Source organism: Callorhinus ursinus, unplaced genomic scaffold (genome assembly GCF_003265705.2).
Source record: "Callorhinus ursinus isolate GAN/ISIS: 27379988/994484 unplaced genomic scaffold, GSC_fseal_2.0 scaffold10, whole genome shotgun sequence".
Classification (NCBI taxonomy): domain Eukaryota; kingdom Metazoa; phylum Chordata; class Mammalia; order Carnivora; family Otariidae; genus Callorhinus; species Callorhinus ursinus.
The window spans coordinates 76730906-76746538 of NW_027397072.1; the positions used below are offsets into that span (position 1 = coordinate 76730906).

Below are 15633 nucleotides of genomic sequence, written 5' to 3' on the forward strand. Positions count from 1 at the left end.
ATCTATTTTGTGTGTTTATCCTTCCTTACTTCACTTCCTTCCTTTTTTAGTTTTCTCATGAAGACACACTGAGGTGTTTCTACATCTGTGCCCTCTTCTAGACTGTAAACCCTTTGAGGGCAAGGCCTGGGCCTGGCCTCTCTCCTTACCCTCACACCTGGCCCGGGGACGGCCCCCTGGCAGCTCCTGGCAAACGAGTCTATGGAGAGACTGCACGTCCTCCTGAGTCATCAGATTTCATGGGGCTGAGCTGAAGTCCTGCTTGTCAGCATATTGCTCACTGATGTGGAAAGCTTTCCTGTGGTCTAGACACTCCTGACTCCAGTCTAAAGAGACCTTCTAAAGAAGGTCAGTGTATCGAATGGAAGGAGATGGGGCTTTCCTTCCTCCTGAGCTCATAGGGCTACCGGCTGGGAAGACAGCTTCACAGGTTCTATTTGGTCCTGGATGTTCCCTCCTGCTGGTTTCCCAGGAAGTGACAGGATGCACAGAGGGCTGTGCCCAGCAGGGATCCCGGGCCCCAAGCAGCCTGGCCCTGTGCTTCCATACTGCTGGGCTCTGCACCACTCGCTCACTGGCTTGCAGGTGGGGTATCCAGCAGCTTTTGGGGGGGGGGTGCCTCGAGCTTGGTCGTGGGGTGCTCTCTTCTCACAGCCCCGCAGGCTTTGTTTAAGCTGGGCCCTTCTCTGCAACACCCCTGGCCCCCCCAACTTGTACAGGAATCTGGGTATAACTGATGTTAATAACCCAGCAGGCTTCGAGAAGCCCTACGGCCTGAAATTCAGCGTGTTGCCGCAGGCTTCCGGCTTTCTCCAGAATTGCATTCTGGGAGTCATGTGTTTCCTGTGCTCTCCTGCCACAAATTAACTGCCCTTTCACTTTTTCCACAGGTTTCACCTCTCATCCTGTGTGGCAGGGGATCATGGTGTAGCGGTTACAAAACCTGTGAGCTCCGGGACCAGACAGACTCGAGTGGGCATCATAGCTTCTGCTCTTCCTAGCAAAGCCCTCTGAGCCTCAGTTTATTCATCTGTAAAATGAGCACCATCACGGTATCTCCCCAGGAGCTCGGCTGTGAAGATTAACTGGGGTAGTGACCTAATGCCTAGACCCATGATACATGCAAGCTATAATCATAACTCAAAGTGAGGCAGGGCTCAGGGCTGGCCAGCATCCCCGCTGGCTCCGAATCTTGCTCCTCTTTCCACCAGCCTCTTGGTCCAGTTCCACGTCAGGCCAGAGCAAACTGAGAGAGCCGTGCACGTCCTGGGCCTTCGGGGGAGTCTATGAATAGCCGAACCTGTGAATGATGCCTCTGCAGGTGCCAGAACCCCACAGCCCCACCCTCACCCCACGCCAGAGCACTGCCTGCCAGACCCTTGTCAGCGGTTACAACCAACAACTGCCTCCCGCTGCCCGAGTTTTATCAAAAGCTCAGTTGAGAGACGTAAAGTTCATGGGGGTTATTTAAAGGCCATGCATTCCATCCATTCTTCCAGATGAGACTTATCCCTGAAGCGAGTCGGACTCTCAGGAAGCTGAGCTGCTCTTGGACCACATGATTTAGCCGCCACGAAATCTTTATTCCGTCCCTCCCTGATGATGGGGCTTTAAGGAAAAATGGCTGGAGGAGGCCGGCTGTCAAATTTATTTCAGGATGCTGCTATTGTTAGTGCTTGCTGCCCCGGGCAGTGCTCTCTGTAAGACCTAGAGGGAAATATATTTTAGGCTCCAGTTCCTGGCAAAGTGCCGCATCCTCAGAGGAATCAGTGGGCTTCTGACCTCTGGGCAACGGGACTCGTGAAACTGACCCCCATTCTCATTTTACTTGCGCTGCCAGGAAGCTCAGATTCGGGGCTCAGCTTGAAGAACCCTTGCGGATCTCTTGACCCGTTACCCAACGGAGATGACTTCTTTCCAGATGCTGAGTTCTAACAGACAGGATTGTTAGGAGTTATGATTATTATTTTGTATGTATCTCGTCAATTGCATCAGGGCTCCGGTGGGACTGGGGTGGGAGTTTCTATTCTGGAAAGCAACGGATGGAGAGCTGGCCGGGGTGGGTGGGAGAAGCACCAGGGGGGAGGACACAAAGGGGAGGGAATGGCACAAGGTTGGCGGCGGGGGCGGGGGGAAGGGGGGGGAACGTGTCCCTTTCTAGGCCACCGTGGAGGTGAGGGAGGTCTGGCCTCCCTGAACCAGAGGGTTAGAAGAGAGATTTTTCCATGACTTTAAGAAGAGAACTGCAGCCCTTGCTTAATTTGAACTTCTCCCTGCGGCCCGCTCTGGCTTTCTGGGTATTTCTGTGATGTTGTGAAACACCGAAACTTGCAGTGTCTCCTTTCTCTTCCTCTCCTTCCCCCCGCCCCCACCCCGCACCCCAGGCCCTGCCACCGTCTTTTCCCTTTCCCTTCCTCGCCCCCTCCAGCGACCACTGCCCTCCGTCCCTCCGGTCCCTCCCATCCCTCTGCGAGCCCTATTGTGGCTGAGCTGCAGGAGCAAACAGAGGAGGTGAGGACTTCGTTGGGACCCCTGCAGGAAGGTGAACACTAACTGAATGCTCTGCTCTGAGCCACACATTTAGGAACCAATGTGACCGCCATTTATCTGATTTATGTTCCCGGGTCCTGTGCCACAGCCGCTGGTGGCACATTTCCCACGCTGTCCTGGCCAGGCCCCCTCACCACCCGTTTGTCTGTCTACCTGGGGCAGGCTTCTCAGCTCCCGCACTATTGATATTGGGGGGCCAGGCACTTCTTTGCTGTGGGGCCTGTCCTGTGCCTTGTAGGGCAGTTTGAAGCATCCTTGGCTTCTACCCGCTGGATGCCAGGAGCACCCCCCACCCCGTGACAATCAAAAAGGTCTCCAGACATTGCCAACTGTCCCCTGGTGGAGGTTCGGGGCACCGTCCCCGGGTTGGGAACGGCTGTCCCTTTCGCCGTTCCTCACTGACATCAGTCCTGAACAGAAACCTGTCTGGCGTTGGAACCGGGTCTCTAGTTTGTGTTTCTTCTTGCAGCTCTGTTCACCGCCTGCTCACCTTCCGTGCCCGCTTTTCTCTTGGGGCTACCATCTGCTTCCGACTAGCGGAGGGCAGTCCTCGTGCATTCTAGATTATCAGTGCCATGTTGGTTTGGGCTTGTGCGGCCTTCTCCTTTTCTGTCGGCCGTCACCGAGCAGGTGAGGACTCGCAGGCCCAGAGTGTATGATGCTAGTGTGTGGCAGAGCCAGGACACTAGCCCAGGCCTCTGGCCCCAGTGCCCAGGCTCTCGACCCCTGGCCTCCAGCCATAACCCTTCCTTCTAAATATGCCTCTGCAGGAAGGCAGACAAGATCAGGCACTAAATCCCAGCGAGGGGAGGGAGGTGGCTCCCTGGAGGTCACGCAGCACCACCTGGATCACTTTGATGGGATGCCGGGTGTCTTGGGAGTTGGATTTGGCCTTTATTCTCATCTAGAAATGGCCAAGTGATGTTGCTTAAACGTCTGGCAGGAGCCCCTGGCTCTGGTGAGTGGAGGAGGCGCAGAGAGGGCTCTTTGCTAGCCCTGCCCGGGGAGAGGATGTGCAGGGCTCACAGACTCGGAACGGGCCGATTTCTGGCTGTGCACTTTCTGTCCCGGGCCTCTATGGACAGTGATGCCCTCCGTGCCCTGGGCGCTGGCGGAAGAGCGCTTCTTACCAGGCCCAGCGGATGATTGATGAAGGAGGAACAGGGGGCACTATGGAGGGGCTTTGTTCCCTAAAATGCCATTCACATGACTCTCTGACCTCAGGGCTCTTCCCCTTTCTCTTGTCTTTTTCTCCTTCACTGCATTCGGCTCTGCTACAGTTTCCCTTCTCTGTTTTTCTTTTCTCGATCCACACAAAGCCCTCAGAGGGCTGGAGCGGCCCCCCAGGCCTCCTGCCTCTGGCTGAGGTTGGTTTCCAGTTTCTGGGCTGCGGTCCTGGGGCCGTGTGCCCTGGAGTGCGTGGGGAGGCCTCGCAGGCCTGGGAGGGAGCCGGCAGGCACTTCTGGCTGAGAGCTTCGTCTTCAGTTTCTAGAAGACTTGTCCGCAAGGGTTCTAAAGTCTGACTGCTCAGTCAGAATCACCTGGGTAACTTTCCAAACAGACGCATAACCAGGCCCCGACCTGAGATTCTGATCTTGTTGTTTTGGAGTGCGGCCTGGGGATTGATGGGATGTAAAATCTCCCCAGACGATTCTGACACGAATCAGAGTGGCCAGGAGTGAAAGCCAGCCACTGTTTTACTGAGGGCCGAGTGTCACAGAGAGAACAGGGGATGCAGTTTAGAGGAGCTGGGTCCGGGTCAGACAGCCCTCGGCTAGCGGTGTGTCCCTGGGCAAAGCCCCTTCTCTCTAGGGCAGGAGCACCCCAAGGAGAGATGACAGATCGGTGGAATTTTAGACTCTGAAGGGTCCTGGAAAACCGGCCAATCCATCCTTTCGTTCTAGAGACCTGAAGCCTGTGTGTGTGGCCGTGTGTGGGCGGTGTGTAAGTAGACAGCCCGGGGTCCCACAGGGCTCTGCAGGGTCAGGCCTGCAGGCCAGGCTTTGGGCTGTCTCCTCCTCTCTAGATTAGACTGTTGGGGAAATTGTGTCCCTGGGAGCAAGTACCAGGGGGTCTCCCCACTGTTTACTGGGGGAGGAGGCTGGCCTTCCAGAGCCTGGGAGGGGGGAAGCTATGGCTAGAGCCAAAGGGTGTTACTCTCAGTCTGGATCTGCAAGAGAACTTTTGCAGAGCTGCTGACTTCTTGCAGCTGTTTTACAGGGCCTGTGGACTGAAAGGGGAAGTTTGGCTGCATTTAGAAGGTTGTCCACAAAGAGGAATGGCGGGGGTGGGGGTGAGGAGGGTGGCTGGGTTGCAGAGCACGAGGAGGAGGAAGGTGGGTGATCCGGGAGGGATGCCAGCAGGGTCCTGAAGACAAGGGTTTGATTTGGGCCCACATGTTGTCACTTTGGAAGCTCTTGGGGTTGGAGGGGGTTCGGGGTAAAGCGAAGGAGACAGGAAAAGAAAAGAAAAGAAAAGGAGGGGGCGGGGAGAATGAGTTCCCAGCCTGGCTCTTTCTTGGATTGGAAGCAAACACTGAGTGTGCTGGGAGCATGGCCAGTCCTGCCCCAAAGGCCCAGCGAGTGGTTTCCTCTAAAGGGGTGCAAGGAGATGGTGAGAGGTACAGAGACTGAAGGAGAAGCTTTGTCAAGATGGCCCAGCCCCACGGTGGGGGATATTGAAGGAAGATCTCCCCACTCCCCCCACGGTGCACAGAGATCTCTCTGGGCAGCTTGAGCCATTCTGTCCCTAAGGCCAGGAATGTATCTAACCCTTCCCTGGACTGACCTGGGGCTCAGGCCCCGGGGTAGCAGCAGGAACAATACTGCACAAGGCTCCTAGCCGTGGGGTTGGACTTCTGGAAGGGTTCCACAGACCCGATTGAAGATGCCCATGCCTCAGTTTTCTGTTCCTGCTAGCAGTCCCACTGCCCTGTAACAAGTGTCCTGGCCCCAGGTACCAGGGAGAAAAATGGAGCTCCTGCGACCATTCTGGTCACACTCTCTCTGCCCCCACCAAGCCCGCTGTTCCCCCTCACTCTCTGGGTGAGCACCGGGAGCTACACTCTGCTGCCCCCGTACTGAGCCTTGTCCATATGTGTATGTGAGGATGGAGTCAGGGGGAGGGGGTGGGAGGGCTACCACTTTGGTCCCAAGATCTCTTACAGAAGGTCGTGCCCCCTTTGGAAATGTGCTGAGCAAAGCTTCTTGTCCCAAGTGACTCCACCCAACGGGACCATGAGAGAGGACTCAGCAGCAGAGACTAACTGTCCTAACACTGACCGTGTCACACGGGCCACAGAGATGGTGCCACTGCCTTTCTCAGGGACATGGTAGAGTCAGCAACCAGAGGGACCTGCTCTGAGGATGGGCAGAGAGGGGAGCCGTTGGGGGCTGCCTAGGTCACAGGGTCCCCCGGGGAAACTCTGCTGCCCTGACAGTGAGCCTCCGAGGCCAGAAGTACAACTCTCAAAAGAGCTTGCTCAGGATGCCCTTGGCACAGCAGGCAACTCGACTCAGCTCAACAAGACTCTGTGTTTAGTGAGTGTTTAATGGGTGTCTACTGAGCACCAAATTTGGGCCATCCGCTGTGCTAAGTGCTGGGGATGTAGGAGAGTGCAAACCAGACATGATCCCTGGCACAGGCACCTGAGATGGGCCCATGTGGGTCTGTGTTCCTGCTAAGCCCATGAGGGTACCCATGGGGGTAAGGGGGAGGAGGCCGGCCCTTCCCCCTGCGATCTCAGTGGAGAGACGAGACAAGATTCACCTACATGAAACACTCAGGGAACCAGGCACCATTTACACAGATACATTCCTGGCTCTGCTAACCACACGTTGAAGTGGACATGGCCAGGTTCAGGCCGTGTGGGTCTGTAAGTGCTCTGAGTGGACCCTACAAGGAGCCCCACCGGGGCTGAGGCACTTTCCAAGCTTTGTGGAAGGATGGAAGAACCTGATTAGGGCGGCCTGACTGCTAACCTTGAAAAAAAATCACACGAGTGTGCCAGCCTGGGAAGTCTGTATGGACTCGACCATCTTTCCTGGTTCCTTCTTTCCACTGGCCAGCCCCTCTCTTTCTCCTTCTCCCATTTCACTCGAGCTAGAAGCCTTCCATGATAAATGGGCGGACGCCAGGTTTGGTTGAATGCTTACGGTTCACAAAGCACGGTGCTAGCTGCAGTAGGATTATAAACAGCACAGGCCTTACCCTTAAGGACTTTTCAAACCAACTTGGATTCACAAACTGCTATAACAGAAGTTAGCAAAGGCTGCTTGTAATGCACCTGCGTGGGAGGAGGGGCCCACAGGAGACTTGACACCCAGCCCTGGGTGTAGAATTTGGAACGTGGACACTGTGCTGTGTGGGCACACGCACACGCCTGCATGCACTTCCTGTTGCTTGTTTTTAAATCTCAAACTTCAGAGAAATTATAAGAATATTACAAGTAATTTCTGTAAGCCTTTTCTAAGATTCACCAATTATTTACATTTTGTGGAATCATTTGAGAACAAGTTAGAGACATTTTTGCTCCTTTGCCCTTAAATACTTCAGTGTGTATTTGAAGGACACTGACGTCACGTGGTTCCCTTATGGCTGAGCCTTCCTCTTATTTCCAGACCCCATCGGATCACTCTATACCCCAAATAAAGCTTACTTAATGGCAGACAGCTAGCCTCTTTTTCTGCTTGATGCCCTGTTGGCCATCTGGCCGGTGGGGGCCACCTCGGTCACAGGGTCCCCCACGGAAGCTCTACTGTGGCTTTGGTGGCCATCCCTGAGTCGAGCTGCAACCAGACAGCTGATCTGTCCCCTTAGAGGCCTGGCCAGGCCTTGGCTGAACGGCTCTCTTCCCCTTCACTTTGTTTTTGAGTTTTCTGTACATTCTCCCGCCCACAGATATGAATGTTGCAGGACACTGGCTTTCTAGTGTGCAGCACAGCCTGGTGGAAGCGGAGAGAGCTTGGCTGGGCACCCTCTCGGGGCCTTGGGTGCGCTCCTGGGCTCCTCTGCAAATCCAGGGAGGCTTCCTTTCCCTCATTCGCTGGAGGAGGCTCTACGGCCTGGTCTGGCTCTGAGGCCCGAGGCCCTGCTCAAGACTGGCAGTCTCAGGCTGAGGGAACATTTTCCAGAGTACAGCTGAGGGACAGAACGTCTCCATGAGATGGGCTAGGATGGGCAGGGCTCTGGAAAGGCCCCTGCTTGTTCTGGGAGCTGTTCAGGATGCTGAGGTTTTGGAAATCCACGGTGGCTCTTCATGACTGTTCCTAGCTTCGGGAGGAGGAATGAACGGGGGGCCCATTTCTTGGGGTTTGGTGGCAAAGGTGAAGCTCAGCACTGCTGAGCCGGGACCAGGCCCTCTGTGGGGCCTGAGGAGGGCACTGAGCTTTGGAGGGGAACACAGCCTAAGGGACTGGCCCCTGGAGTCATGAGAAGCTGCTCACATCCAGTGAGCCTTGGCTGGAGCTCTACCGGCCCTGGGCCTGGACACAAAATCAATGTGATCTCTGGACCTGCACTCAAGCGTGCCTCTGATGGAGCGGGTCGGAGAAACCCTAGTGAACCCACGAAACAGAACATGCTAGAGGCATTTAATGAGGCAGATCAGTCCCACGCAAGGAGAGGCCGGGGAAGGGAGAGAACAGAACGGGCCTGCTCAGTCAAGAACCGCTCTGGGGAGGAGGGGAAGCCTCCCTTTCCAGCTGCCTCTCCCTTCTGTTCCGCTTTTGCACACAACCAGCACGCCCAGTCCCAGCTCTGTTCTGTCATCGCGGGCAAGCCAGTTTGCCTCCTTGGGCCTGTTTCCTCCTCTTTGCAGTGGGAAATGGGGCCCTTGCACCCTCTCGCTGGGGCATGCTGAGAGGGGACCCAGTGTGGGTGGGCTTCAGAGGGGCTGGGAGACTTAGGAAAAGAAGCCCCCCCCCCGCCCCCCCAGACTTTGAGAGCCTGCTTCTGCATAGGTGTTGTTTGGAATAAGCTCCCCAGTGGTCCTTGGAGCAGAAGCCAGGTGACTATGGGGTCTTCACATCCCCCCAGTCGCTGACTTCACCCCAGGCTCCGCAGACGGAGACCCAGGCCTTTATTCGTTGACTCACTTTGCCTGTTGTCCCAGTAGGCCTGGTACAGGTGGGGGCACCCTGGCTTCCCACCCGCCCCCCCCACCCCGCCAGCCACCGACCCCTCCCACTAGGGAGATGTGCCATGCTCAGGGGGGGCCTGAATGCACCCCCTTTCTCCTTCCCTAAGAACTAGCCTCAATGCGCCCATTACCATTTCCATGGCACTCTCCTCCAGGGCCCCATGGAAATCACAACGCTTTCTGAGGACTTGTGCAGACTGCAGAAAAGACCGCGGGCCCCCTGCCCACCCCGAGGCTCGCTGGCCGCCTCTAATCCCGCTCGCTCGCTCGGGGCGCAGAGACAGAGCTCCCTCTCTCCTCTCGTCCTGGCCGCTCACTCTCCCACAGAGCTGACGTTTCTCTGCGGCCCAGCTGGCTGCAGTTTCTAGAAATAACAATATCCCCGGGGTGGGGGGGGGGAGCGGCGGGGTGAATGGGCGCCTTTGTCCGGGGCCCTGTGAAGCCCCATTAATTATGCGCTGCGGAGCGCGGGCAGCGCGGAGGCCCGGCCCCCGGCGGCTCAAAGGCCCGGGCTTGGGAGCGCGGCCCCGGCTCCGCGCCGCCGCACAAAGGGCCGAGAATGAGAAAACCGCCAATTACCCCGCATTTTGTATTTGCCCTTGTTTCGCTGACACTGTGGACGGCCCTCCCCGGGCGGCTGCACTTTGAGGGTTTTCAAGCCCTTTCTTGGTTACCAGGGGCGACTGGGCAGAGGGCTGGGGGCTTGGGGAGAGCGGGAGACTTGGGTGGGATCATGGGCGTCTGGGGACGCCTGGGGTGGGGGGGAAGTCGCCCCTGGAGACATGGGTCTCCAATCTAACGCTCTCGCCAAACCTGGAGGCTGTGGAGAATGCAGATTCCCGGGCCCCGCTCCAGAGGACTCCCTGACTCAGTCGGTCTGGGGTACCCAGGCTGCATTTTAACACGCAGTGTAGATGATCTGGTTTTTTAAAAAATTAAAGTAGAACCGTGAAGTGCCCAGATCTTACGTGTGCGGGTTCATGCGTTTTGACAAACGTATACTGTGTAACCCACATCCTATGAAGATAGCAATTCTATCATTCGAGAAATTTCCACGGATCCACTTGCCGGCCACCTCCCCCACCTCCCCCACCTCCCCCACCTCCCCCACCTCCCCCGCACCAGTCCCAGGCCCCAAGGGACCACTCTTCTGACTCTTTTCTTTTTTAAAGATTTTATTTATTTGACAGAGAGAGACAGCGAGAGAGGGAACACAAGCAGGCGGAGTGGGAGAGGGAGAGGCAGCTTCCCGCTGGGCAGGGAGCCTGATGCGGGGCTCGATCCTAGGACCCTGGGATCATGACCTGAGCTGAAGGCAGACTTAACGACTGAGCCACTCAGGCGCCCCCACTCTTTTGACTTTTATCTCCATGTTAAGGTCCACCTGTTTGGAGACTGTGCTAGGTGGAGTCATATGGCATTCACTCTTGTTTCTGACTTCTCACTCAGCCTAAATGTTTTTGACGTCCCCCCATGTTGCCTGTATCAGTAGTTTGGTTTCTTTGTATTTATCTGTTCACCTGTTGATGGACTGCTTCCAGTCTGGGGTTGTTATAAATAAAGCTGCTATGATCATTTTGTACCAGTCAAGTCCCTTTTGTGGACATATGTTTTCTGTCTTTGGGGTAAATCTCTAGGAGTGGAATTGGGGTCATAGGGAAGGGATTTAGCTTTAGTGGATACTACCAAACGGCTTTCTAAAGTGGGTATACAATTTTGCACCCCCACCAACAAAGTCTGAGAGCTCCAGTTGCTCTCCTTCCAGTCAGCACTTGGTGTTGCCTATCTTTTTCATCTGGGCCCTTCTAGTGAGTGTGTGGTGATAGCTCATGGTAGTTTTCAAGCCAGGTGATTTTAATTGCCGATCTCCAGGGACCACACTTGGGGAAAACTCTTGTCTAAGTGCAATGCTAGCCCTTGCCTGCAAGTTCCGGCAGGGTAAATGACCTCCCCCAAGGCCCATTGCTCCTTGGACAGAGACTGGATGATTACATGGGACTCCTGACTACCAAACAAGCGCTTTCTCCTTGATATGATGCTGTCCCATTGGCTTACACCTAGTGGGCCTGTGCACATGTGTTTCTGCATGTGTGTGTGTGTGAAGTGTGGGTCTTGCTCTGCCCAGGACCATTCAGAATGGATCTGGAAAGGGATGGACCTGGAAGGGGATTTCTTTTCTTTCTTTTCTTTTTCTCTTTTTCTCTTTTTCTTTCTTTCTTTCTTTCTTTCTTTCTTTCTTTCTTTCTTTCTTTCTTTCTTTCTTTCTTTTTTCTTTCTCTTTCTTTCTTTCTTGCTTTCTTTCTTTCTTCTTTCTTTCTTTCTTTCTTTCTTTCTTTCTTTCTTTCTTTCTCTTTCTTCTTTTTCTTTCTTCTTTCTCAGGTTTATTTATTTTTTAGTAATCTCTACACCCAATGTGGGGCTCGAACTCGCAAGCACGAGATCAAGAGTCCATGCTCAGGGCGCCTGGGTGGCTCAGCCTTTAAGCATCTGCCTTCGGCTCAGGTCATGATCTCAGGGTCCTGGGATCGAGCCCCACATCAAGCTCCCTGCTCAGCGGGAAGCCTGCTTCTCCCTCTCCCACTCCCCCTGCTTGTGTTCCCTCTCTCGCTGTCTCTCTTCAAATAAATAAAATATTAAAAAAAAAAAAGAATCCCATGCTCCTCTGACTGAGCCCACCAGGTGTCCCCAGAAGGGCATTTCTGAAGAGTCTCTGCTACCCAAGCAGCAGCATCCATAGGACTCTGGAGCCAAGAGACTGGGCTTGGCCAGGTAGGTGTGGACACATGTACACACAGGCACAGGGGTAGGGGCTGGTGTCTAGCTGTCCTTGACACTTACTTCAAGGGTGCAGACCAATCCTGAGACCCCCTTTGCTTTAGTCACCCATAGAGAGCCTTAGATATTTTCTGATCAAGCAAAGAGGAGGTGCTGGGTGATGGGAATGAGGGAGCAGGAGTCCTGGGCTTTCAAAATGCTCCTTTGTCTGTAAGCATTCTCCTAAGCATGGTTTTAAGACCCTCCAGCACCTGGCCTGACCTAGCCTTGTAGCCTTGTATCTGGCTGCCTCCATCTCACATATTATACTTCAGTGATATTGGATGCCTACCTGTCCACTGTTCACCCTCCACCTTATCAATACGTACCATGGTGATGGTATTCTCCAAAGGTAGCTGCACCAAAATGTATATCCCATCCCACATGCTCTTCTTGCAGGACGATTGACTTTCCTCTCACTGAGCCAGGGAGAGGGGGTCTGTTTCCTCTCATTGAATCTGGGCCAGGCGGTTGTGACTGCTCTGGCCAATAGACTATGGTAGAAAGGATGCTTTGGGATGCTGAGTCATATAACTTCCACCTGGCTCTCTCTCTTTTTGGGGATGCTCACTCCAGGAACCCAGCCACCATGCTATATAAGAAGCCCACACCAGCCCGCCCGGAGAGACCAGTGGGAAAACCACATGGAGAGGCACTGAGGACCCAACCTGCAGTCAGCACCAGCCACCAGATTTGTGAGTGAATGAGCCTTCATTGATTCCAAAGTCCTGCCATGGATGCTTCCAGCTGAGGCCCCAGACGACCTAGGGCAGAGACAAGCTCTTCCTGCTGTGTCCTGTCCGGATTCCTGACCCGGAGACTCTGCAAACATAATAAAGTGGTTGTTTGATGTATAAGTACGATAACTGGAAGCAGGCAGTACTGGTATTCCTTGTACCCTCTCGATCTTATTTCATAATCCCCTCGCCCAGCTCCCGATTCTCAATTTACCTCTTTTCTTTCCGTGGGAGACAGCTGGGATGTCACCTCATCTAGGAGCCCCCTGGCCTCCCCTTGAGCTGCGCTGGGATTTCCTCCTTGGCACCCCAAGTGTCTGCTTGTCTTTGTCTTCTCCGCACCATCCTATGACTCCATGTCTGGGTGTCTGCATCCCCTATAAATAGCTTCCTAAGAGCTGGAACAGCATGTATTTTCTCTCTGGACTTCTAAGAGCCTGGCACCGAAGCGTTTGCTCAAAGATGACCTGTCCCTGAAACAGAGGGAGCGGGACCTGAATTAAGGAAATCGCTATTCTGCTTCCCACTCCCTGCCCTCCTTTCTTCAGGACCAGGCCTTGAGCAAGAGAGACGAAAAAGACGAGAGACGGTCCTTTCCTTCCAGAGGATGTCAACTTAATGAGGGAGAGAGTAATAGAAAGACTTGAAGAGACTAGTGTATGATTAGATGAGATTCATAGTTCTCAGAATGGGGAGAGACCTGCATGGAATGGGGTGGTCAGGGCAGGCTTCCTGGAGGGGGCAAGGCCTTGGATGTAAGGGCAGAGCTCTGAAATGAGTCCTCCTTTGCTAGGACTCTCGGCTGGCTTTCCCCCACCTCCACTCGCCGGGGCCCCCGCTGAAGTGGGGTGTGTGTGTGTGTGTGTACCTGCGTGCACACGTGCATTGACACTTCTCTCTCCGGGGATAACGTCTTGAGGACAAGCCCGGTCCTAAGCACTTCCTCAGTTTGCTCCTCTCTCCTCCACCTCACCAGAGGAATGGGATAAGTCAAAAGGGGTGAATGGCCCCTGCAGCTAGATGAACACCCGACGATATGCCTGGACCTTAAAAGCGTAGTGCTGGCTGAGAAAGCCAAAAACAGAATAAAATCTCCGGCACCGTGTCATTTATGTGAACTGAAAATACACAGTGCCTGTTTTGGGGGGGGGGTGTGCGTCACTTGCCGGAAGAGCTGTGGAGGTGGGTGACTGTGGCCTCTGGGCTCCGAAGAGGTGGGGGAGCCAGGCTGGAGCCATGGCCAGTCCAGCCGTAGAAGCTGCAGGATTTGCAAGCTGTTCTGTTTCACAAGCCATGGGGCACGTGGAGCCTCAAGCAAAACACACCTCTCAAAATCTACCAAAATCTGCCATCAGCGGTGGCTATTACAGAGGTGGGTTTGAACCCCGAATCGCAGAACGGGAAGCAGCATTAGTACTAAGCATAAGCAGCATTAATACTGAGCATAACCCTACTGGCAATAAAGGAAAAATGTGATGCTCATTGACAAATGATGCTTTTAAATTTAAATGAGTCCCCCAGACAAGGGAGGATCTCTTTAGATACCAGCCCCAATCAATAAAGCTACAGATCTACTAGAAGGTCAAGCTAAAAAATGAAGTAAATGTATGATGACTTTTAAGTTCTTATTCATTTTATGGGTATGAGTACCAGCCTTTTATAATAAAGTGCCTCAAAGTTAAAACAACAACAACAACAACAACCCTAAACTAAAAATACATGTACACAGAACGGCAATGTATGCTTTAGAGGAACTCGTACAAACACATTACTGTGGTTGCCTTAAGGGGTGGGGTGCACTGGGGTAGTGAGCAAGGATCAGAGGGATAAAATAAAACAAGAGAGGGCCTTTGTGCAGAAGGAACAGTGATGAGAGTATGCCGTTGAGAGAATGATCTCTCAACTTGTGCACCTGAGGTCCAGACAGAAAGAAAGGTCAAAGCCAAAATCACTATTGGAAATGATAACCCAACTTTAGGATGGCACTCATATCTGCCCGGGCAGGAGGGAGCAGGAATATAGGCAAGGATTTAGTTGTAGCTGTAATGTGTTATTTCTTTAAAAAAGATAAGGAAATCTGAAGCAAAAGAGCAAACCATTTACATCTGTTGAAACTGGGGAGTGGCTACGTGGGTTTCTGTTCAATTCTTCTTCTTCTTGTTATTATTTTAAGTCAGCGCTGCGCTCAAGGTGGGGCTTGAACTCATGACCCCGAGATCAAGAGTCCCATGCTCTAATGACTGAGCCAGCCAGTACCACTCCATTTGATTTCATGTATGTATGTATGTATGTATGTAGGCTCCATGCCCAACATGGGGCCCAACACGGGGCTTGAACTCACAACCCTGAGATCAAGACCTGAGCTGAGATCAGGAGTCAGACGCTTACTGAACCACCCAGGCACCCCCATTCGATTATCTTTAAATGTGTGATAAGTAAAAAAAAAATTTTTAAGAGGTTGTTGAGCAAGACACTGCAAGATAATTTTGTGACTTTTGCCTAGACTGGCCTCTGAATAGTTTTATAATGCTGAATAGCTGCTCTGGTCTGCCAGTGACCCAAGTCCCAATAAGGAGAAGAACATGAAGAACTGACTTGAGAAGCTAAAAGCACTCATAAATAAGATCTTTAGTGAATGGAGAAGGTCATTGCCTGCTATGTAGGGAGTGAATGGCCACAGGAATTTTTTTTCTGAATGGTTGGATTGATCAGCCATTGACTGCCTTGGGGATGGCAAATCCTAGCTAGTCATTGTACAGAACTTCTACAAGTGACTCTGGGAGGGCTGCCTGGCTCAAAGTTAAGAGCCTGGGCTCTGGGAACCCCCTAATACAGTGAGGAGCTCAGCAACTCAGTCTATGGTATAGACTATACTCAATGATTCTTCCCACCCCTGGCCACAGCTGATGGGTATGGAGGGAACAGCTAAATCCAGCTGGATCAATCAGATTCTTTCTGTCAAGATTCTGGGATTTTGAACCAAGAGGTAGAGACTGGCCACTGTGGGGATGGGGCTGCTTTAGTGGAAGTGTTCTAAGGAGGTGGTTCATTGACTCCAGATGCTTAGGTCCTTGGAACTGTCCTGCCTCTGGCCTTTCCTGAGGCTAAGTTGTTCAATCCTTTCTTGAAATTTAATAAATTTATTATTATTATTTGCCAGGGTTGATTTCTATTACTTGTCCTATGGAGTAGGTTAATATAATATTTTATTATATCTTCCAGCTGTCCCCTAGTTCTGCTTCTAATGCATATGGTATCTTTGTTACGTTAGAAAAAGGTGCCCCTCTGGACAGACAAATTAGAAAAAGCTGTTGTTTCCTCCAGGCAGATACAGTCCCTCACCAGGGTGAAATGTTTGGCCAGTGGAATGTGGGGCTGGGTAACAAGGCCCCT

The 15633-nt window shown here is 53.0% G+C and overlaps 1 pseudogene; it reads left to right on the forward strand.

Annotated features, from left to right (window-relative positions):
• Positions 1–13457: 13457 nt before the first annotated feature.
• LOC112821492 (mitochondrial import inner membrane translocase subunit TIM14 pseudogene) lies at positions 13458–13902 on the forward strand (annotated as a pseudogene).
• The last annotated feature ends 1731 nt before the right edge of the window (positions 13903–15633 follow it).